General features: G+C 41.1%; 1 long non-coding RNA gene across 1 annotated transcript; it reads right to left on the bottom strand.

Annotated features, from left to right (window-relative positions):
* Nucleotides 1-1085: 1085 nt before the first annotated feature.
* On the bottom strand, nucleotides 1086-12511 carry LOC134477252 (uncharacterized). The gene is made up of 4 exons (XR_010049176.1): nucleotides 12437-12511; nucleotides 8212-8263; nucleotides 6299-6385; nucleotides 1086-1625 (listed from the first exon to the last, which is right to left on the bottom strand). It is a non-coding gene; the product is annotated as an uncharacterized LOC134477252 (long non-coding RNA).
* Nucleotides 12512-22051: the final 9540 nt, after the last annotated feature.

Here is a 22051-nt window from a genome sequence, read left to right as displayed (position 1 = left end):
GAGGTAGAGGTGCATCTGACTACCCAGGAGCAGTGTGAATGTGAGGTACTTGGTCACATCTGAGGGAGAGTATGTGAGAACATCACCTCAGCTCTGCCTTCAGGAAACAGGCACATGTGCAGGTTGGGTGTGTAAATGATTTTCTTATCTCCACATTGTGTGTTCATGTTTCAAAGAAGACCATGACCAATATATATATATATATATATATATATATATATATATATATATATGAACATAACTAAAAGAGTAATAGTAAATATACAGACATATGGCATTATGTCTAGACCACTAAGGTATATGTGACTGACAATTATAGAATTAACTGAGATTAAAAGAAACAAGTGTAAAGGGATAAATATGAGAATCTATGTAAGAAAGAAATGGGGAATTTTATGAAACAAGGGTATTTATTGGACTTTACATGGTCTCATTAATTAACACTTTGAAATCAGAAAAGGAAAATGAGAAACAGAGAGAGACAAAGACAGAGACATAAACAGAGAGACAGAGAGAGAGAGACAGAGACAGAAAGAGAGACTGAAAGACAGAGATAGAGACAGACACAGACCAATAGAGACAGAGACAGAGATACAGAGAGGTATCACAGTGAATTTGGCTGTATTTTATGACTCACTAATTTCTAAGATCCAAAATAAAGATGTAGACCCAAGTTCACCTCATCACCCTTTGACAAAATGAGAACACAAAATCCTGTGGAATCTGTCCTAAATCCAGTCAGCTGCCCCTTTTACTTTCACAAGGTGCTGGGGCTGATCTTGGGGACCAGATCTCCCCAGGATGCAGAGGAGAGGAGAGGACTGTGTGTTCTCAGGCCCTGTTCACAGAGATGGGCAGGATTTAATTTCCTTAGGTGGTGCATTTATTTCTACATGAGAAAACCCATTATCGGGAAAAAGTTAGATGAATTTTTAGATGATGATGATGATTTAAAAGAAACCTAATTCTGACAAATTTATAAGTTTTTTGAATTGGATACAAGTGTTGTTTTCGCATCAAGTGAGATTCTTACAAAAGAGATAAAGAAAGTTAAAACAAATAAGCACTTATGCCATTAGATTTGAATGAAAATGTTTACTTGAACACATCGGACGCCATCTGAAGTCTTTGAATTTCAGGGTGTCCATGGGTGACAGGATTTAAAGCAGAGAGGAAACCCCAGAGGCCACCAGGAAGCCCTCATTTGCCAGCTTCTTCCCCTGCACCTGCTCCTGGGCTGTTTCTCTGTGGGACACAGTGCCCCCTGCAGGTTCCCATGCCTCTGCAGGGAGGTTTGTGTCTGGGCTTCAACGGATGTCCACTCACTGTGAATCTCTCACAGTAATACATGGCCCTGTCTTCGGGTCTCAGGATGCTCATCTGCAGATACAGTGTTTTCTTGCCGTTGTCCCTGTTGGTGAATCTGTCCTTCATGAAGTCGGTGTAATATATTTTACTACTGTCAGAGTTTATGTGAAAGATCCACTCCAGCCACTTTCCTTCAGACTGGCGGACCCAGATCATCCAGTAGTTACTGAATGTGAATCCTGAAGTGGCACAGGAGACTTTCAGCGATGTGTAGGGTGCACCACGTATCCTCCTGCCTCCATCATCTGGGCGTCAGCCTGAAAACACAGGGACATCCTGCTCAGGAAACTGTCACACATGTCCACACTTTATACCCGACAAACCCATTTCCCCATTCCATATCCTTTGTTCTCAATAATTTACATCTCAGAAGTGCAAAGAGGAAGAAACACCTCAGCCCAAAATCCATAGTGATCATCTGTGCTGATTCCTGATCCTCAAGTAGGAACAGCTGGACCCCAGGCTGGGCTATTCTGAAGAGCTGCAGGATGAGGACTGGGCTGGATTTTATGAGCACAGGCAGGCCTTATTTACAAGGCCTCCTGCTAAATAGACAGTGCTGTATTCGCACCCTCAGAGCAGGCAGTGTCCTCATCAGATATGACTTTGCTGGAAACGTTTGGAAACAAAGATGCATTCAAGAGAATGCGACAACTCATAGTGCTAGGTGTATAGCTTGAGATCACTCTGCCTGCCTGTGTGGTGTCCAGTGCTAGGTCCTGAGATGGAACTCAGATACAGAAAACAATTGGTAACTCAAGTAATTGGGTTCTATTTTATTTTCAACTCTTGATTGGCTTTGATTTTTATTCCTATGCACGGATCATGGATTTTTATGTTAATGCGGGCTGCTATGAAAACATGTGAAATGCTGAGTGTCATGACAGCTGTGTTCTCGGCATAGGATCTGATACAGTGTGAATATTACTCCCACTATCTAGGCCTTTGCTCCCCTGATCCTTAAGCAGACTGATTGCCCATCCAGCTCCTGGAATCTACTATCTCTTTGACAGTTCACTACTATCAAGAAAAAACTGAATATAGAACTCAAAATATAAGACCCCCTCAAAATAATAAATGGACAATTGAAATGAAGAAATGCTTTTCTGAGATAGAAGTAGAAAATGTCAATAAATAAATGAAATATTTTCAACATTAGCAATCAAGGGAAGCAATTCCAAACTTTCAACATGCTACCTGAATATTTATTCTGCAGCATATCCTGGTGAGCACTTCTTAAATTTCTCCATTTACCATATTCTGGTTTGTACCCAGACTTGTTCTACATTCTGTGCTACACATACCTCTTCATTTTCTTCCCAATATTCTAATCCATTATTTCACCTAAAAGTTTTCCACATTTCTTTTATCATCCATTTTATCCAACATTCTTTTTAAATTTCTTATCACTATATGTTTGTGACAGGTAATGGTTACATGTCACATCATTCCCCTACTATTTTCTCTGCCCCAGATTTTTTCACATTTCCGCAAAGGGTAATTTTCAGTTCTTTAACAAGGTTATTTTGTTCTTTAAATTGTTTCTAATGTGTATCTCTTATTTTAGACAGATCATGTGATGTTTAACATAGTTGTCTGAATTAGCTCGCTCTTATTTACTTCAGAGGAAACGCAAAGAGGAAGTTAAAACTAATATGGCACAAACAGTATGTGCCATATTTCTAAAATAACTCAAATTTGTCTCTCTTTTGTATATATACCAGACTTTCTGCCTTCATTTAATCATGAGTATAAATAGCTCAGTTCCATATTTTATCTATTGTGAGCTGTGGTATTATAAATATGCATCACTGTAATATGATGACTTTAATATTACAGTATCAAACACATAGAGTAATTCACATTCATGTAAGAACATAACAGTTGTTAACACAACTAAAATAGTATATATTAATTTGTTTAATGTCTTAAATGTGCTGTTGTTTTTTAATATACTCTAGAGAAAAATAAAAATGGTTTGCTGCAATTTTGTGTGTGATGTAACACTTGAAAATGTTTCATGCACATCAGTATCACCACACATGTGTTAAATGATCTATTTTGTTAAAGGCAAGAGCACTTTTCAAGCCATGATGAGTCTGGGAGGAGAATAAGCCAAATTCACTCTTCCGTTGACCCAGTGTAAACCATGCTGGGCCTGGGAGGAATAAAAAGAAGAACAAGAATCCAATTCCCCTTCCTGGGAGCCAACTAGTTGATCTGACTAACAATCCCACCCTGAACATGAGTTAGGATTACGTGGGAAAAGCTCCTAGATTTGGTTCCTGAGGGGGAGTTGCCCAAAGACAAGGGGATTGAATGGCATCAGAAAAAGTGGCAAGAGAGAGGGAAATGTTTTGAGAAAAAAAAAATGGATAACCTGCCAGATAATTCACACTGTAGGATTTGGCAAGATATTTTGTAATTTCAACACATTGCTTAAATCTTGGAAATATGGACCCCAGCACTGCAATGCTTTTATTAATAGAGAGAAAACTTCCCTGTACCTCATCTTCATATAGGGATGAAGCATATGTGGTAAGCGCAAGCCAGGGCAGTGTTTCCAGGGTCCTGCCCCAGACCTGTACTGAAGTCATCTGCCTTAGTTATATTTTATTCGTCACTGAGACAAAATGCCTGATGACCAAAGTTGGGAAAGGAAAGATTTATTTCTTGCAGTTTTTGGAGGTTTCAGTCCATACTCAGTTTGTGCCAAGGCAGGGTAGCATGACTGAGCACAGTTCACGGTGGCTGAAAACATCAAGGCAGAAACCCGCAAGAGAGAGTGGCACACCTTCTTCCAGCAATTATATTGTATGCTGGCTCCACCCCTACGTAGGTGTAGCACTGACACCATCAATCCAAGCACTAGACAATGAACCAATTACGAATGCACAATGCAACCCCATGAGGCCTGGAGACCACTAACATAAATTATGGTACATCTAATTGACACGTGCCCTTAAACATATCCATACACCCTAAGTCTATGCACCACTCGGAATGCTGACATAAAGTGTATGAGGCTTTGAAAAGACATAGGGATCCATGCCAAAGGAGAGATGAGGTCTAGGTATGTAGATAAATATTACCCCTTGGCATCATTTTTAAACTGTCATAAAGGCAACCTAAAATAATAAAATGGTAAAACGCAAGTCCTCTTGTGATAGACTCCCTGCTCCATGTGTTCCCGAACACAGCCTGCTGGTCCTCTGAGACACTGTACGGAGTTTTTTGTCTGGGCTCAGACTGATGTCCCCTATTTTGTTTTCTGGCAGAGTAATACACTGCCGTTTTGTCAGGACCCTGGCTGCTCATCTGCAGATACAGGGTTTTTGCTGTTGTCTGTGGAGATGATGTATCGACCCTTCATGGAATCTGCATATTCTGCATATTCATATTACCATAACTAATCCCTGAGTTCCATTCCAGTCCCTTCTCTGGAGTCTGGAAGATCCAGCTCATGCAGTAGCTACTGTACGTGAATCCAGAAGGCCACCCAGTAGAGTCTCAGGGACCACACAGGCTGCAATGAAGCCTCTGACAGACTCAGCAGCTGCTCTTCACCCGGGACACCTGCAAACACAGGGACTTCCTGCTCAGAAAACTATCACCGATTTTCCACTGATGCCCTCAGCATCTTTTGTTCTAAATAATTTTCCTATTGAAAGTTGTAAGCAGGAAAATGCAACTAAGCACCAGCTCCATGGTGAGCCATCTGTGCTCAATCCTGATCACTGACTGGGATCACCTGGGCACCATGGCTTGGCTCCTCTGCAGAGCTGCAGGTTGGGGCTGGGCTGATTTTCATCAGCACAGGAAGGCCCCATTTGCATGGCTTCCTGCTATACAGACAGCTTGGAGCATGAAAATCTAACACAGGGCTCTGTCCACCAAGGATGTGAGTGTGATGATGGAGTTTAGCAACAATTATTCACTTCAAGATGACATGAGAACCAACTGTGAGTAAATGTCTTGGTATCTCTCTCTGTTCATGTCCTTTTATTTCTCCCCATGCTTTCAAATCACAGCTTTCCCTCCTGTCCTACATGCTGTTTTTTACTCTAATTAAAGTCAATTTTTTAACTCATAGTGGCCCCAATGTTTGAAACTTTTCTTGTATTAATTTAAAAGTCTAAGATAAACAGCATCTGAATGAACTATGCGTCAGATTTGGATAACTCCGATCAGATTGTATTTAGAAAATTAACTGTACTCAGTGCTTCCCAAATTCAGTATTGGTCCTGTCACAGGGTGGACATTCCCAGTCCACAGAGCTGATGGAACAGAGTAAAAATGTCCACAAAGCACGAAATCCCCACTAGATCAGCATTTCTACCTCATGACTTACAGTTACCCTTTGTGATGTCATGTCACTGTGACACAAAGTCACAATTTGAGAAGGTTCTGGAAGAATCTTCCATGCAACACATGGGTGTGAGCTCAAGCCTGCTGGCTCCCACAATGGTATTCTAAGGTGATGGCACTGCAGGCTAGGGGTATTGTGGCAAACAGGGCAAAACAGGTCAACAAGGCTAAAGGTTTGCAACCTCTGTGCTGGTTCTCACACAACCCTGGTGGTGGCAATGGCTCTGTGTGGTCTCTGCAGTGTCCCCCCTCCTGCGGTGGTTCCTGCCTATGTCTGCAAAGCCAGGGCTTGGTTTCAAAGCCAGATGGAGACATCCATGCAGTCAACTTGTTAGAATCTGTGGCTCTGTATAAGGAGTGTACCGTGGACTCCACAGACAGATGCGCTCTGTGTATCCTGCCATATCAGTGGCTGTGGCCCATGTTTCTCTTAGAAACACAGAATTAGATTTCTTTTACATGTTAAATCATCATCATTAAAAATTCATCTAATTTTTTCCAGATAAGGAGTTGTCTCACGTAGAAATAAATGCACCACATTAGGAAATTAAATCCTGCCCACCTCTGTGTACAGGGCCTGAGAACACACAGCCCTCTCCTCGGCTTCGCATCCTCAGGAGATCTGGTCCCAAGGAACAGTCCCAGCACCCTGTGAAAGGAAGAGGAGAAACCTGACTGGACTCAGGCAGAGTCCCCAGGCTTCTGTGTGCTCATTCTGTCAAAGAGCAATGAAGTGAACTTGGCCCTGCATCTTGGTTTTGGGTCTTAGAAATTAGTGAGTCATAAAATACAGCCAAATTCAGTGTAATATATTTCTGAGTTCCAGTCTCTGTCTTGAATGGTCTCTCTCTCTCTCTCTCTCTCTCTCTCTCTCTCTCTCTCTCTCTCTCTCTGTGTGTGTGTGTGTGTGTGTGTTTCTCATTTTCCTTTTCTGATTTCAAGGTGTTAAATAATGAGAATATGTAAAGTCAAATATTCTAGCTTCATAATATTCCTATTTCTTTCCTAAATAGATTCTTATATTTCTGCCTTTACATTTCTTTGTTTTATCTCAGTTAATTCTATAATTATGAGTCTCATATAGCTTAGTTGTCCTCATATAATGCAATATGCCTGCATACTTACTATTATACTTTTAGTTATGGTCTTTTTAATATTTTTTTTATTATGGTCGTCTTTGAAACAGGAACATACCATCTGGAGAAAAAAACAGATGCCTCTTTCTTGAAGGCAGAACTGAGATGAGGTTCTCACATACAGGCCACTGTCCCTCAGATAAGATCATGACCTCACAGTCACACTCCTCCTGTGTAGTTAAATGCACCTCCACCTCCTCCCCCTGCTCTGCACCTGAGCTTGACCAGCATCATCACTGTGGTGTCCTGGGGTAAAGGAATTAGAATTCCTCTTCCTGATGTGATGTCCCAGGTGCATCTGTTGTTTCAGAGACAAATGAGGACAGCTCCAGAAAACATTACCTCCTGAGATATAGATAAATCTCCTCTGTTGTAACTTTGGAATTCCCTCACCAGAAAATCCCAGAAATCTCTAGTTTCCTTCTGTTTCTTTTTTCTCTTTTGTTTAGTGTTCAGTCCTGATTGTGAAAACATCATTTTCAGTTACTGATCTTAGAACTCTGACTAATCTAAGATTTGTTATTTGGCCACTGAACTTGGGCCTAGATTTCACTTGAAACTATAAGGCACAAAATCATTATCCACATATTCAGTTCTACAAAATTATGGATAAAAGAACAACACAATTTTTCATGAGTCTAAGAAAGAAATAAAACTTCATATTGAATGATCACAAGAAACTTTGAGGTAGAGTACTCAGGCCTTGGCCCAACCCCCAATCTCCTAAAAGTAATGTATCTTAAATGCTGAAATAGATGAAAAAAATGTGGTTGGGGGGAATCCTGAAAGATCAGAACTTTGCTGTAACTTCCTTCCCTTCTCCTTTTCTCACATAGGTGAGACTCCAAATGGACTCCTTCCCATCTGCAAGAGATATGCTCACTTGTCTCCTTCTAGCCTTCCTTTTCCATGCTGTTTGTTTGCATTTTTCCTTACTCAGAAAAGAAATCCTGTAAGGTATTTAAGCTTCCGTGTCTGATTTGTTTCTCTCAACATTGTATTTTCAAAGTACACACCTTTTCCTACAAATATCTTCAATTTGCTCTTCTTTGTATGTGAGTAGCATTCCATTAAGTATGGGAAGCACATCCATCATCTGTTATTAGCCTTACAGGCTGCTTGAAGGACTAAGCTCTTAGGGACACTGCTGCTTGGACATTGGTATGCACACATCACTGAAGTGTGTCATCCCTACATCTTTGGGATCACCAAGGTATGTTGATTTTGGGAAGACTAAGGGTTAAGGTGCTGTGGATGGGAAACCTTGTGTTCAAGGACAAGTGCTAAAAGCTTAACCAGAAGCATGACCATAAGAACAGGGCATGGTAAAGGGACTTACCTGCAAGCTTAAGGGAACTTCTGCATTGTAAGTGTTTTGCTTCTTTTCTATACTGTGGAGTAATAGTCCAAATTACATTTAATAGTCTAAATCAGTCAACCCTGCCACACTACCACATCCCTTTTATGTTGTTTCCTCAGAGGCATTAGGAGCCAAAAATGACCATTGTTAATTCCTCAGCTTCCGGTTCCATGAAATCATCATTGTGGTGCATGGTGCAAGCCTCCCCATTTCTTCAGAAGGAGGACAGATAGGCCAGCAGAGCACATGATTGCGTGAATGTGAAGCACAAACGTTACTTGTAGTTCACCAGGGATAATGGGGACTGGTGCCTTTCCCAGTTCCACTGTTAGAGGAAAACCGATATCAAAATGAACGGAAGAATCTTTGCACTGAGGCATGAAGATGGCAACTGCTTACTGTGCTGCCAGGCTGAGAGCCACCTCAGATCTTGATCATCAGCACTGAGGCAGCTGTGTGTCAGTTTACCTATAGTTTGCAAGCAGGAAATACAAGCATTGCATGATCGTTACAGGAAACGAATTAAGTCATATAGTGTCAGATAAGCTAACTCTGCACACATTTGTTTAAAAGGAATTGCTTATCATAACAAAGGTACACCCTGGAAATGATGGGTGGGAGGTTCAACTGCAGTAAATGGAGTAAAAAAAAATATCTTTGACTGAGTTACTTTACCCCAATCAAAGCCCTTGAAGACAGTTAGGAGCAATGCATTTACTTCATTAATGGAAAAATCAACTGGAACACTCAAATTGGTCCTACACAGTATCTGAAAAAAAGCAACTTGATCCAGACATCAAGGCTGCCTGTACTCAGCAGGGTGTTTACCTGGGAGGGGGCAGGAGTTAGACCGAGTCTGCTGTTTGATTTTACTATGCTGTTACACATATGTAAATTGGAGGTTTTTTTGTTTTGTTTTGTTTTGTTTTGTTTTGTTTTGTTTTGAGACAAGGTCTTGCTGTGCATTGGGCCTCAACTGGCGCTCACTTTGTAGCCCAGGCTAGTCTTCAATTAGCAACAACCCTCCTGCCTCAGCCTTCCCAGCACTGGGATTACAGGCTTGAGCCACCACACCCAGCTTTATCTAGTTATTTTATAACTTTGCTTTTGTTAATAATTTAGTTGTGCCCCAACACAGTCTCTTGATTCCTGGACCCATGAACTGTGGCTATGGCATACAAGTTATGATAAAGTACACCCTGGTTTAAAGCACACAGGGCCTTCCTAAGAGGTCTGAACCAGCCCTGCAATGTTTCTCTGTTTTTCTTGGTGATGTACTGCATCTTCAAATGGCTGTTGTGGTGCCTCTTATCTTTGGGCACCCACACTCTACTCTTGAGTGCACCTCTATTAATTTCTTCTCAAGTCACTTTAAAAAATAGGGCCAGGGACTTAGCTCAGCAGCATAAGTGCCTTCCATGCAAACATGCAGTGGTGAATTCCGTGCCTGCTGAAAAAAAAAAAAAATTGAATCGTGTGTTGTACCTCTTCCTGATCTCTCACTATACTCTAGGGTACAGATTTTTTTTTGTCTTTTTCTTTTTTAATGGTACCTGGGATCGAACTCACCACTGCCTGCTTGTGAGGCAGGCGCTTATGCCACTGAGCTAAATCCCCAGCCCCTTAGGGTACAGATTTACTTAATAATAATGTGACATTAAAGCAAATTTCAATGCTGAAAAGGTACTTTGTGTTTTACTGGAAATTTAAGAAAAATCATAAGTATGAGACTATGAAAAGAATATATAAACTGCACTTGTACTGTGAATAATTCATACATCATCTGAAGCCTGTGTATTTTGGTGCTCTTCAAGTTATGTGATATTAATACCCAAATGAAACCCCGAAGGCCAACAGGAAGCCATCAACTCTCTGAATCCTGTTCTTCACCTGCCCTGGGCCCTGGCCTGTGACCCATGGATTCCCATCACCCCCTGCTGGTCCTTTGCCATTATCTTTAATATAAGAGTATGATAAGGACAGATCCTGAGGGAAATTTTGCTCTCCACATAAAGTATTTTTTTTTCTACACTGTAGAGTAGTATTCCAGTTTCCCTTGGATATTCTGGGTAAATCACTACTGCCTCATTATCATTCCTTTTAACTTATGAAGAGGTAGGAGGCAGGAGGGCCCAAAATAACCAGGGGAATCCTCGGCTGCAGGATCTATGAAATCATCATTCTGCTGCATGATATTAGCTTCCTGCTCCTTTGAAACTAAGGCACCTAAGCCAGCAGTGCACTCATTTGTGGGAACAAAGATGTAGAAAATTTACTTGCAGGTCACTAGGAGCAGCTATAATTGGTACCTTTCCCAGTTCCACAACTTGATTCCTGAGCCCATGAAATGTGCCAAGGCAGGCAAATTACCATGGAGCATACCCTGGTTAAAGACACATATGAACTTGGGAAGAATCAAACCAGCCCTGCAAGGTATTTTCTTGTAAAAGGTGCTGCCACTGCACCTTCAAAAGGCGACTCTGTGCCTCACTGCTCTGAGTGGCTACACTCTGCTCCTCAGTGCACTCTACACCACCCTGTAATAAAATGTTCTTCCCCTCACTTTAAAACAAGAGCAGCTTGAGTAGCTCTTCACATGATGCCTTCCACTACTGAGTGTGTCTTAATATTTTTTTTCTATTAATTCCTTTTTACCTGACCAAGAATTACTCTGAGCCCATTTATTTTGCCAACACTTCTGAATTTTGCCCTCCTGTGATATATCTGGAACTTTGCCACCTTTAAAAAAGCAGGAATTATGTAACACTGGGAATGTAATAATAGATGCACAGCCATGTACATAAATCTCTTCTGAGGCTCCCAAGAAGATTGCAATGAGGAGAGGAAAAGACAACTTTTAGCAGTTGTTGTAGAGAAGTTAGGGAAAAGTGGTTCCACAGAACTTGGGCCTCCCAGGAGGGACCCACAAACTGTGGTGTGATGACACCTGTGCACTGTATGGCCAGGGCCAGCTGAATGAGGAAATGAGAATCCTACTGAAAGCTGCAGAGCTTTGTTGGCAATGATTTTCAGAAGATCTTGATGGGATGAAGAAAGATCTATGGGTAGGAATCACACATGGTCAGATGCCCTACATTCTGTACCCTCAGGGTCATACAAAGGAGACTTTTCATCTTTACTATCAGAAAATAAAACTCGAGCTAATAGACAGGAGATAGCCAGCTATACCTGCAGCTAACACAATTACAATTAGTAAGGACCACATTGTTTTTGACTCCCACAACAACGGGAAATTAACAACTACAGAAGGCTAGAGCTTAAATTTTCTAACAAACAACTTCACATTATAGAAATTTAAAAATGTTTACTTGCTGTGAGTTTAAAGTAGAAACATCAATGCGACAAAACATCTGCAGGTCCACACTTTCAATGCCCTGATCACTCTTACCTATAAGGATGCAAGCTTCCTGGATCTGCCAAACAAACAAACAAAAAAAGAAAGAAAGAAAACAAACAAAATCCCAGCAGAAAAACAGTAATAGCTCACAAAAGCAATAGAAATGTTGCAGGAATAGAATCCAGAAAATTTAGCTGCATTTAAGCTGACCATGGAAAAAGGAAAATTTTTTCAGGCAATGTTTGCAGAATGAATCTAATACTCATGAACTCTATTCCCGCCACAATAGACACTCTATTAATGTGCCAATAGGGTAGTAGGGCAGTGCCTGATAAAAATTAACACTTTCCATTTTATTAACATGATAATGATGATGATGTTTATGAAGTTAATGATGAAAAGGAGAAGGAACAAGAGGAGGACCAGAAGTTTGATGTGGTTTGTGAGTCAGGGTATCACTATGCAATTCAGGCTGTCCTTGAACTCCACTGTGGAAACTACTGACCTCAGCCCAAGAATCAGCACACAGACACAAATCTTGCCATGTTTTTTCCAGGCAAAACATATTACCATGTGCACTGCCCAAAGTGCTATCCAATGTGACGATTTTTCTTCATTATTGAACATCTGAGCCCTCCTGAATAGGGGCTGCGATTCCATAGCTATCTATCTGTGTGTGGTGCCTGCAAAATGCACAGAATTCACTGTAAACCAGGTCACAGTGTCCTCTTCCTCTGCAGCTGGTCATGACCTACCTTCCAGGAGGCCATAGGTGCATGCTGCTAAACTAAAGGGTACACTGTAGGGGTAGAAGCCCCTGGGCATTTGGGCAGCTTTTTCACGTACCTTGCTTCTGCCAAATGGATGCCCTGTGTTGATCACATGTGCACCTCTTCCATTTCATGATGAGCTGTTACTGTGTATTTCCAACTGTCTGACTTAGCGGATCGCTAATATCCAGGTCATAATAGGCAGTTTAGAATGCAAGTTACCCTGGTGACTCTTGTTCAAGCTTTCAATGTACACTGAGGCCTGTTACAAGGAATGAGCAGCCTCACAAATGGAGAGAATCTATTTTCAGGTGATGACCCACACTTCATTCAAAATTGTAAAGGCCTTTGCTGTTAATTACCAGTGAAATCCTACCTCAGAAAATAAACAACATTCTTATCTGTCACAGACATTGCAAATTCCATTCAGTGTTCTGGATCATATAGCCCAGCTGCAGGACAGTCTACACAGAACTGTGGACCTCTTGCAGAGTTTGTTGTCCTCCTCGACCACACTCAAATTAGAACCTTTCTGAAGCGTTTAGTAAACAGCTAGAGCAAATCCCTTTAGTGAGGTTGTGTTGGTGTCAGAATCCAAATTGGGGCACTCAACTTTATGCCTCTGGTCTAATGATGGTTGAGATGTGACCATTTATCTTTCAACTTAGAAAGGATAGCTATGAATGTCTCATTGGGCTCCTAGAAGTGTGACTAAATTTCAGGGACCTTAAATTTTAATTGCAAGTATGTTGGAACATGTTCTAATTTCAAGTCCAGGGTGGTTCCCAAACTGGGCTCATTTGGTGCAAATGACCTCATATTATCAGTGAAAGAGACCAGAGGAACACCTTGTGGGAGATAAAGATGATCAAGATCCCTGGGGAGTAAGTTGTGACCCAGGAATGAAGAGTTAATATCTCTCTGAGGCAGGACACTGCAGCTCTTAGACTGCTGATCTCGCCATCTGAAACCTCATTCTTCCACTGTGATTATGGTTGATATGGAAAGGAACACTTGTGTCACATCAACAACTCTATTCGACTTGTGAAGAGATCAAAAAACCATTACCAACCCATCATCAAAGAAACTTCATCTGCTCAGAAGTACAATCGGAATTGGTACTTGACTGAATTCATGATCATTCACTCCCATTCTCCAGGAACAATCAATCTTCTGCAAGGCCCAAAAAGACTGAAATGAGATATGGTGGGATCCAGAAGTCTTACATCTTTTAAAACTTGCATAGAGGCACTGCAATCCCTTAATCCCACAAGGAATGTGATACTGGTTTTGGTTTACTATTTTTCCAAAGGCAACTGTAATAGCTATTATTTGTCCTAAAAGTCCTGATAATTTTATTCCTTCATATAAAAGCACTGAATTAACTATGGTCAACTGTGATACTTGGCTGAACTTAGCATGGCCCTGGATGTTAAGTCCCACCTGAGGACTCTTGCCAGCAGCATAAAAGCAGAAGTGGAGGGAAAGTTGGTTTGTTACTGATGCTCCTTGAGAAGCTTGTCTTGGTGGTTTTCCTGAATGAAACTCACCTGTTATTCTTGTCAGAAGAGATCAGGTTATGTCAGTCATGGAGGATGGCTGCTGCTCTTCTTGGCAGAGCTGCGACATTTATTTTAAGCAGTGTTTCATGGATGCAATGCAGATCCCTCAGCCTGCAGCTTAGATCCTTCATCCCATTGATGCAGGCTTTCTAACTTTCACCACTGACCTTTGGGCCTTTCTGGTGCAGATTCTTCACAAAGACTTGTATGGGACATTTTTGTGGGCTCTCAGCTTCCATCTAGTGTAGTGGAGGACATTGCAATTAGTACTGGTCCTTAGCTGGATTCATTGGCTCTCTGGTGTGTAGACAGATCTCCTGCATTCTTCTGCATTTTTATTGATCCAGTGAATAATATAAAACAATCCTATAAATTATGTGTCTTGTTAAATATGTTTCCTTGTAAATCCTGAATATACCATGAAGTATAACTTTAATGCTCAGACATAAAAGGTACCTGAAGTAAAAGTGAGGGTTCTGAAAGTGAAAAATTAGATCCTGGGCATTGGGATGGAGATATTTGTGAGTAACCTTATAAGCTGGAGCATACTGAACTCCTGAACTCAGATTATCTTGCCAATTGGAGAAATTTCCCTCCTCACAGGGCCCAAAGTATTCACACACACATGCCTGTGATGTCAACCTTGCCACTGTTACCTGAGGAAACTCAGCCTGTGTTACCAAGCATAATAATTCTGAAACTCCTCAGATCCCACACTCAACAGCCAGTTAGGCCTTTAGGCCTGTAACCAGGTTCGAATCCCGGAAGGTTTGTAAGGGGCAGTGGCACAGTGTGAGCCATAAGGAGGTCTACTATTCTCCCAAAGAACATCTTGTTTTCCTAACTCTTGTCAGCAGAGGCCTGATGAGCAAGTGTGGGAATGGATTTTCTGGGTATGGGACAATCGTGGCAAAACATATGTTGGGTCAAGTTGAGTGTGAACAGTGTGGATGTGCACCCCTTGGAAAGAGACCAAGAGATGGGCATAGTGTCATGAGCCAAAAGACCATCACGGAGGAGCCTGAAGTGAAAGGACTGCTCTGAATTCAAGGCCAGCCTGAAACCCTGTCTCAGAATGACAGATAGAGAGAGTGGGTGCCCTGCAGGAAGATTTGTGTCTGGCTCACACTGATGTCCCTTCACGGTGGCTCTTGCATGGTAACAAAGGGCTGTATCCCTGGATGTGTGGCTGCTCGTCTGTAGATGCAGTGGGATAGCCTTGACACTGTCTCTGGAGATGGTGAATCAGCCCTTCACAGGGTCGGTACAGTGTGTGTTACCACCACAATGAGTTCCTGTAGCCCTTTCACGGAGCTGGTAGTCCCAGTTCATCCAGCAGTCACAAAAGGTGAGTCCAGGGTCTTCTTGGGAAGTCTCAGGGAAGCCACCAGCTGCACCAAGCCTGCCCTCCTGGACTGCACCAGCTGCACCTCAAACTGAACACCTGAAAACTCAAAAATATTTTAATTTTGTGCTGTTTTTTCATTGAATAAATTTATAACATTAAAATACTTGAGGTGATGAATATGATACAAACATGATTTAGTGTCATCAACTTTGCTGTACATAGACATTTTTGATGTTTGTCCATGAGCTTCTTGGGACAGAAAATAAATATTAATACATGACATTTGCTAGAAACATTGGTGTAGAACATAATTTAGAAAAAAATATTTGGCAGAAGTTTTGTTCATAGAAAAAGCTGATAATTATTGAACTCTCTGAATGTCTAAGTACTTAGGATCATGGCTTTTTATGAATTAAATTCTACTTGAAAAGCACAGTTTAAGTCCCTTTTCTGACAGTATTATATGATTTTTCATTGTGAGTAGGTCAAAATATGACTTGTATGTAATTATACATCTGATGGAAAATTTTTGTCTTTTTGTCCAGCATATTATCTGTGAGAGACATGTGAGATGATGCATTTTGAGACATTCAAGCAAATTTATACTGTATTTTACTAACTTCTTTTACGTTACATTATAAAACATTGAAAAAGTTATTCTTTTCTTTGAGAAAAGGCTACAAAATAAAAAAAAAACCACACTGTTTCAATAATATTAACAATAGCAAACTGTATTACACTATTTTGTACAATAGATTTCTTGCTTTTTGTTAGTTTTGGAAAATGAATCTATAATTCTGGGGTTAGTTGGCATTTTATGTAGTTATTATTTTATAATGTTTCTTTGATGTTTCCATTGTCCCATAACATCACTTTTTAAAATTTCATAATGCTAATCTAAAATAATAAAATGGTAAAATACATGTCCTTTTGCAGATTCTGTGCTGTGTTCTCCAGTGACCCCTGCTGATCCTCAGCGCCCCTGCACGGAAGTTTATGACTGACTCCCATGGAGGTTTCTCTCACTGTGTCAGTTGCACAGAAGTACACGGCCCTGTCCTCTGGTTTCAGGCTGCTAATCTACAGATACAGAGTGTTGTTGGCGTTATCTCTGGAGATGGTGAAGTGGACCTTCAACGAGTCTGCGTAATATGTACTAATACCACTACTGATTACTGAGATCCACTCCAGCCCCTTCCCTGGAGCCTGGCGGAGGTGATCCATCCCATAATTACTTAAGGTGAATCCCGAGGCCACACAGGAGTGTCTCAGGGACTCACCAGGCTGTAAAAAGCCTCCCGCCAGACTCCATGAGCTGCCCCTCTGCCTGGACACCTGCAAACACAGAGACATCCTGCTTAGTGAAGTGTCGGACACAACCACTGTGTAACCCATGCATTTTCACTGGTCCCCTTAGCATCTTTTGTTCGAAATAATTTACCCTTGAAAATTGCAAACAGGAACACCCAGATCAGCGCCAGCTCCATGGGGAGCCATCTGTGGTCATTCCTGGCCACTGAGTGGGAACAGCTCAGCACCAAGGCTGGGCTCCTCTGCAGAGCCACAGGGTCAGGGCTGTGCTGGTTTCCATCTGCACAGGGAGGCCCTATTTGCATGGCCTCCTGTATATTTGGACATTTCTCTGGTGGAAGCCTCGGAAAAGGAAGGATTCAAAGCACATGAGAGTGTTTTGAGATTTGTTTTGTAACATTCCGAGCATACAGAACACATGGTTTCTTCCTATTTGTAACTTCACATTTTTTTTTTTATTCTCACATATGTAGTTAGTGGATTCGGTAACTACACAGGATTGCAGATGTGTACATAGAGTGAGAAGGCTAATGTTTTATGAGATGTGAGATCATAGGCTATAAATTCATCCTGTTTGTGAGGTCCTCCAATGTTTCTCGCAGAACTCAACAGCTTGCTGAGCAATTCCAAGATGGAGTGGTCCTGCTGCCCAAGGATTGTCACGTGTCTTCTTCCAATGAGTGACTGGGACACTATCATTTGTATTCTGTTGTATTCATAAATCAGTAGACAAGTGGCACCTTTTTCAAAATTATATTCAAGGATCTGATATCATTTTTGAGTGCTGGAAAGGTAAGAAATTATTCAGAAAACAAACATTTTTATATAGATTATGCAAAAATATATGCATTAGATGTTCATTTTACTGATGAACAAGTGATATACATTTTGACACAACTATACAAGTAGGTAAATACTCACAAACCATGTCCATTCTTAAGATACCTAGTGTGAGTGCTCGTAAATGTCTCCTGTTGTTTTCAATAAAACTCCCTTCTTGTAAATACTTTTATTCTATTATTCCCTAAACTGAAAAAATTTGGCTGTATGTGGCAGATCCCTCATGGTGACAAAAATAGAAGCTTACATTTGCATGATGATCATGAGAACTGTGTATCACAAAGCATCTATGTTCCCAAGATTCGCATTCCTTTTTCCAGAATATGTACATTGATGCAGCCTTCCCTCAGGATGTCAGATGATGAAAAATGTAAAATACAGGTGTAAACATATTCTGTCAACACCAAAATCCCTTCAATTCTATCCAGTCTGAAGACCTAACCTGTGAATCTGTGGGAGGATGCACTGTGCACTCTCCAATGTATGTGTGTGACGCTAAGACAGAATGGAAACTCAGATACTAAAAGTTGTGAAGCCCTCAGTCTGGAGCTTCCTTCTTTACACCAAATATGGGGCCTCTCCTGGTTCCATGCAGATCCCCATGTCCATGTACTGGTCCAGAGCTTTGACAACTGGTCCTGAGCACCCGTCCTGGTCTCTTGCAGTCCCCTCTCCTTGATCTTGTGCTCCTGCTACTGGTCCTGAGTGCCCAGTACTGGTCTCCAACACCATGTAAAAAATGTAATAGTTTGAATACATAAGCAGGAATTTTTTACAATTTGGAATAATATGATAAATGCTAAGCTGGGTATGTAAATCTCATCCAAATCTCCAAACAAGACTATGAGGAGACTGAGGAAAGGAAACCCATCATCAGTGTTGCACTTCCAAACCCATCATCGTGTTGCACTTGGAAGTGCAACTTCCTAGTTGCACTTCTCTGGGCAAAGTGGCTCCAGAGAAACTGGGCCTTCCAGAAGGGACCCACAAACTGTGCTGTGATGCCACATGTGCCCTGATAGGACAAGGCCACCTGAAACAGGTAAAGAAAGTCCTATATAAGGCTGCAGCGCTTTGCTTGCAATCATTTTAAGAATACCTTGAATGGATGGAGGAATACCCACAGGCAGCACTGGCCATCTTTCATGGTCAGATGCTCTACATTCTGTAGCTTCAGGTCATACAGAGAAGGCTTTGCATTTTTACAATCAGATAATACAACTCGAGCTCATAGAGGGGGTATTAGTAACTGTAATCACAAATAACATGATTCCCATTAGTAAGTTCTATTTAAGTCCAAGAAGAAGGTGAAATTAACCAACAAAGAAGAAATAGAGTTCAAGCTTTCCAAGAATCCACTGAAACCTGTACAATTTAATAAAACTTCCCTTGCAATGTACACAAATTAGGCAGAACAATGCCACAAAAATATTTGCTGCTTTATAGCTCCAGGATCCTGGGCTTCTCCTTCCTGTGATTATCTCAGCTGCCTGGCTATGCCAGACAAACAGCTCACAAAGGCACCAGACATGTGTCAGGAGTTTTTAGATCAGCATTCAGATAATGCAGCTGAGGTTAAGTTGACCATGCCACAGTAGGAAATATCTTAGTGTATCATTTCCAGAGCTGTGTCACATCATGGGCTCCGTCCTGCCACTGTGGACACTGTTCATGAATCTACTGGTCATTGATAGGTTAGCTGAAAAAATGGTTGACTGTTTTCCAGAGAACCAGTCATCCTATTTGCATCATCATGAGATGATGATGATGATGATGATGATGATGAAGAGCAAGAGCAGGAGGATTATGCCGCAGAGTGACGTCCAACTTGAAGTAATCCTCCTGCTTCAGCCTCCTGAGTGCTGTAATTATAGGTGTGCAAAACCATGCCAAGCCCACTTGATTATTAAAGTCTTCTGCTTAGGTGAGTTCTAGGTGACTGTTTACATGCAATGCAAATATATTTATGTCTTTTGCCCACATGCAGAGGTCAATTCACATACTTCTGTGAAAGATATGGTTGATAACATTATTCCTTAAATATCTGTGAGGTTACTGAGGTCTGTCTAGAGATATCTCAAAAAGCTGGGTTTGGAAGTCGTATTCCAATCAAGTTCATATTTCAACAGTTAGTGGATGTGATGGAGTACTTGGAGGCCATGCTGGTGGGGGGGCATAGGCTGTGAGAACTTTACATAGACAGGTACTAACTCCTGCGCTGGTAACTGGGACGGTTCATACCACAGTGATATTTGTGCAGCTATTTTTATAGCAGTAAAATTTGCAATAGCCAGATCTTGGAAACAACCTAAGTGTCCGTCAACTGAGGAATGGATAAAAAAGTTGTGGAATTTTTATACAATGGAGTAGCACTCAGCTATAAAGAAAGATCACATTGAGATATTTATAAATAAATGGACACAGCTTGAGGCCATTCTCATAAATGAAATAAATCAAACTCACATATATAAATACCTAATAGTTTCCCTAGTGTAAGAAATGTTAAGAATACATAAAAGTATGTGGTAATCATAATTCCCCATTATATGGTTTTGAAGCCTTATAATGTTCTCATTCATTAGTTGAAAGGTTTTATTCTTGATTGTTTGATTTTATTGTCTGTGATGGTATTAACAGCTATTTTGAAGAAAACAAGACAGTATAATAGCTAGTGCTGATTTATTTTTTATTTATTTATATATTTTTTTCTTTTTCGTTTTTATCGGTACCAGTGATCGAACTCACGACTGCCTGCTTACAAGGCAGGCGCTTATGCCGCTGAGCTAAATCCCCAGCCCCTGCTAGTGCTGATTTAATAACATCTTGTTCTTAAGTCCTTCTCAGCTTTTGTTTTTCCATTGGATTTTATTATATGTGGTAGTATACACAAATATATAGTAACCATTGTTTATTTTCTGTTATTTGGTTCTGAATAGCCTATAATACTTTCATTCTCTTGAATACTTTTATACTGTTTTGTTATGTTTGATACTGCAGTGTATGAAGGTATACTCAAATATTTCAAGGAAAGAAACACTATGGTAGCTACGGTTATATCGGGTTGTCTTGTGGTAAAACACTGCTGCCTAAATTGTTTGTGTTCTGACCTGTTTTGTTATGTCCTCTTTTATTTTAAACTTTTCTAAAATAAAAAAAAATCTGTGAAGATCCAGTGAAACTATTGGCTACAGCCCGAAAATCAGTATGGATCCATATAACTGGCTGTGTTTCCTTCCAGACAAAATGTACTACCAAGTGAACTACACTGTCCTCTGCCCATTGTGAATATTTCCATTCACTACTGTCCATCAGGGACATCCTGGGAGGAGGATGTGATTCTGCAGCTGTGTATGTGTGTGTGGTGCCTGAAAAATGTTCTCAGTTGTCTGTAAGACAGGCCCTCGTATTCTCTTCCTCTGCATCTGATCATGTAGTGCATTCCATGAGGCCAAGTTATGTGCCCCTAAACTAAGGGATGGACAGTACAGTGAAGAGCCTATGTGCATTTTCTCTGCTTCTTTATGTGCCTTGCTTGTGCTCAGTGGTGCTGCCCTGCTTGATTATGTTCACAACTCTTCTATTTCATGATGAGCAGTTGATGTATATTCCCAAATGTATGATTTGGTGGATCAGTGACATCCAGGTCATAGATGGAGACATTTGTGAGTACACTGGTGGGGTTGAAGACATGGAACTCCTGGACTCTTGTGCGATTACCCTGCCAAATGTACAAGTTTTCCTACTTACAGTGCCAGAGGGATTTTCACACATACTCCCTGTGATGTTGGCATCCCTGCCTTAGCTGAGAAAGCCAATCCTGTGTTACCAAGCAAAATAATGGGACACTCCTTAGGATCCACTCTCCACACCCATTTTTAGGCACAGTTTTCAGAGTTTTCAGTCCATGGTCATTGGCTCCAAGGCAGGATGTTATGAGATAGTGACATTCCAGAGGAGGCTTTCTCACAGTATGGCAGTGAGAAGTGAATAGGAGCAAGGGAGAAGGAAGTACATATTCCTTCCCAGTGCATACCAGAGTGACTCACCTCACCCTGAGTGGCTTCACTCTGACATTGCAGACAGCTTTGAGGTCCTTTCCTACACTAACTCACTCAGGAGCATCACACAGCCATGATCCACTCGCCTTTCAAAATATACACCACTGAGTGCATTTGGGTTTTGAGTACAGAGGGATCCAAATCTAAAACAGAAAAGATTACTGGCTCATGAATGATAGCCAGAAAGGAAACCTTCAGTTTTTTCTCTGCATTCACCATACAGTTGGTTCCCTGAGTTATTTAAGTCTGACTTAATTAATTTGTCCTGTGAATTCCTGAAGGTAGCTTCCTCTCTGCACTTACATAGATGTCTCTGTATGTTGTCTTTGGACAGTAGTGTGTGTCTGTATCCTCAGAAGTCACAGAGCTCATACACATGGAGAACCACTCCTGAAGACATCTTTGCAGGTGGAGATGTGGCCCTTGAGAGATAGATTCTACTTAGAGTTTTCATCATGTCTTCTATGCTGTATTCACACCATTACCTAGTTAGTAGATTGACGGAGCAATTGTTGGCCATGCGGGGAGGGGCATAGGCTGTGAGAGCTTTGCAGAGACAGGTACTAACTCCT

This window comes from Cavia porcellus, unplaced genomic scaffold (assembly GCF_034190915.1).
Source record: "Cavia porcellus strain 051 isolate PalLab524CR breed Dunkin Hartley unplaced genomic scaffold, mCavPor4.1 scaffold_8, whole genome shotgun sequence".
In the NCBI taxonomy this organism is placed as follows: Eukaryota; Metazoa; Chordata; class Mammalia; order Rodentia; family Caviidae; genus Cavia; species Cavia porcellus.
Note: the sequence above shows the minus strand (reverse complement) of the source record. Positions and strands in the feature narration are given on the sequence as shown.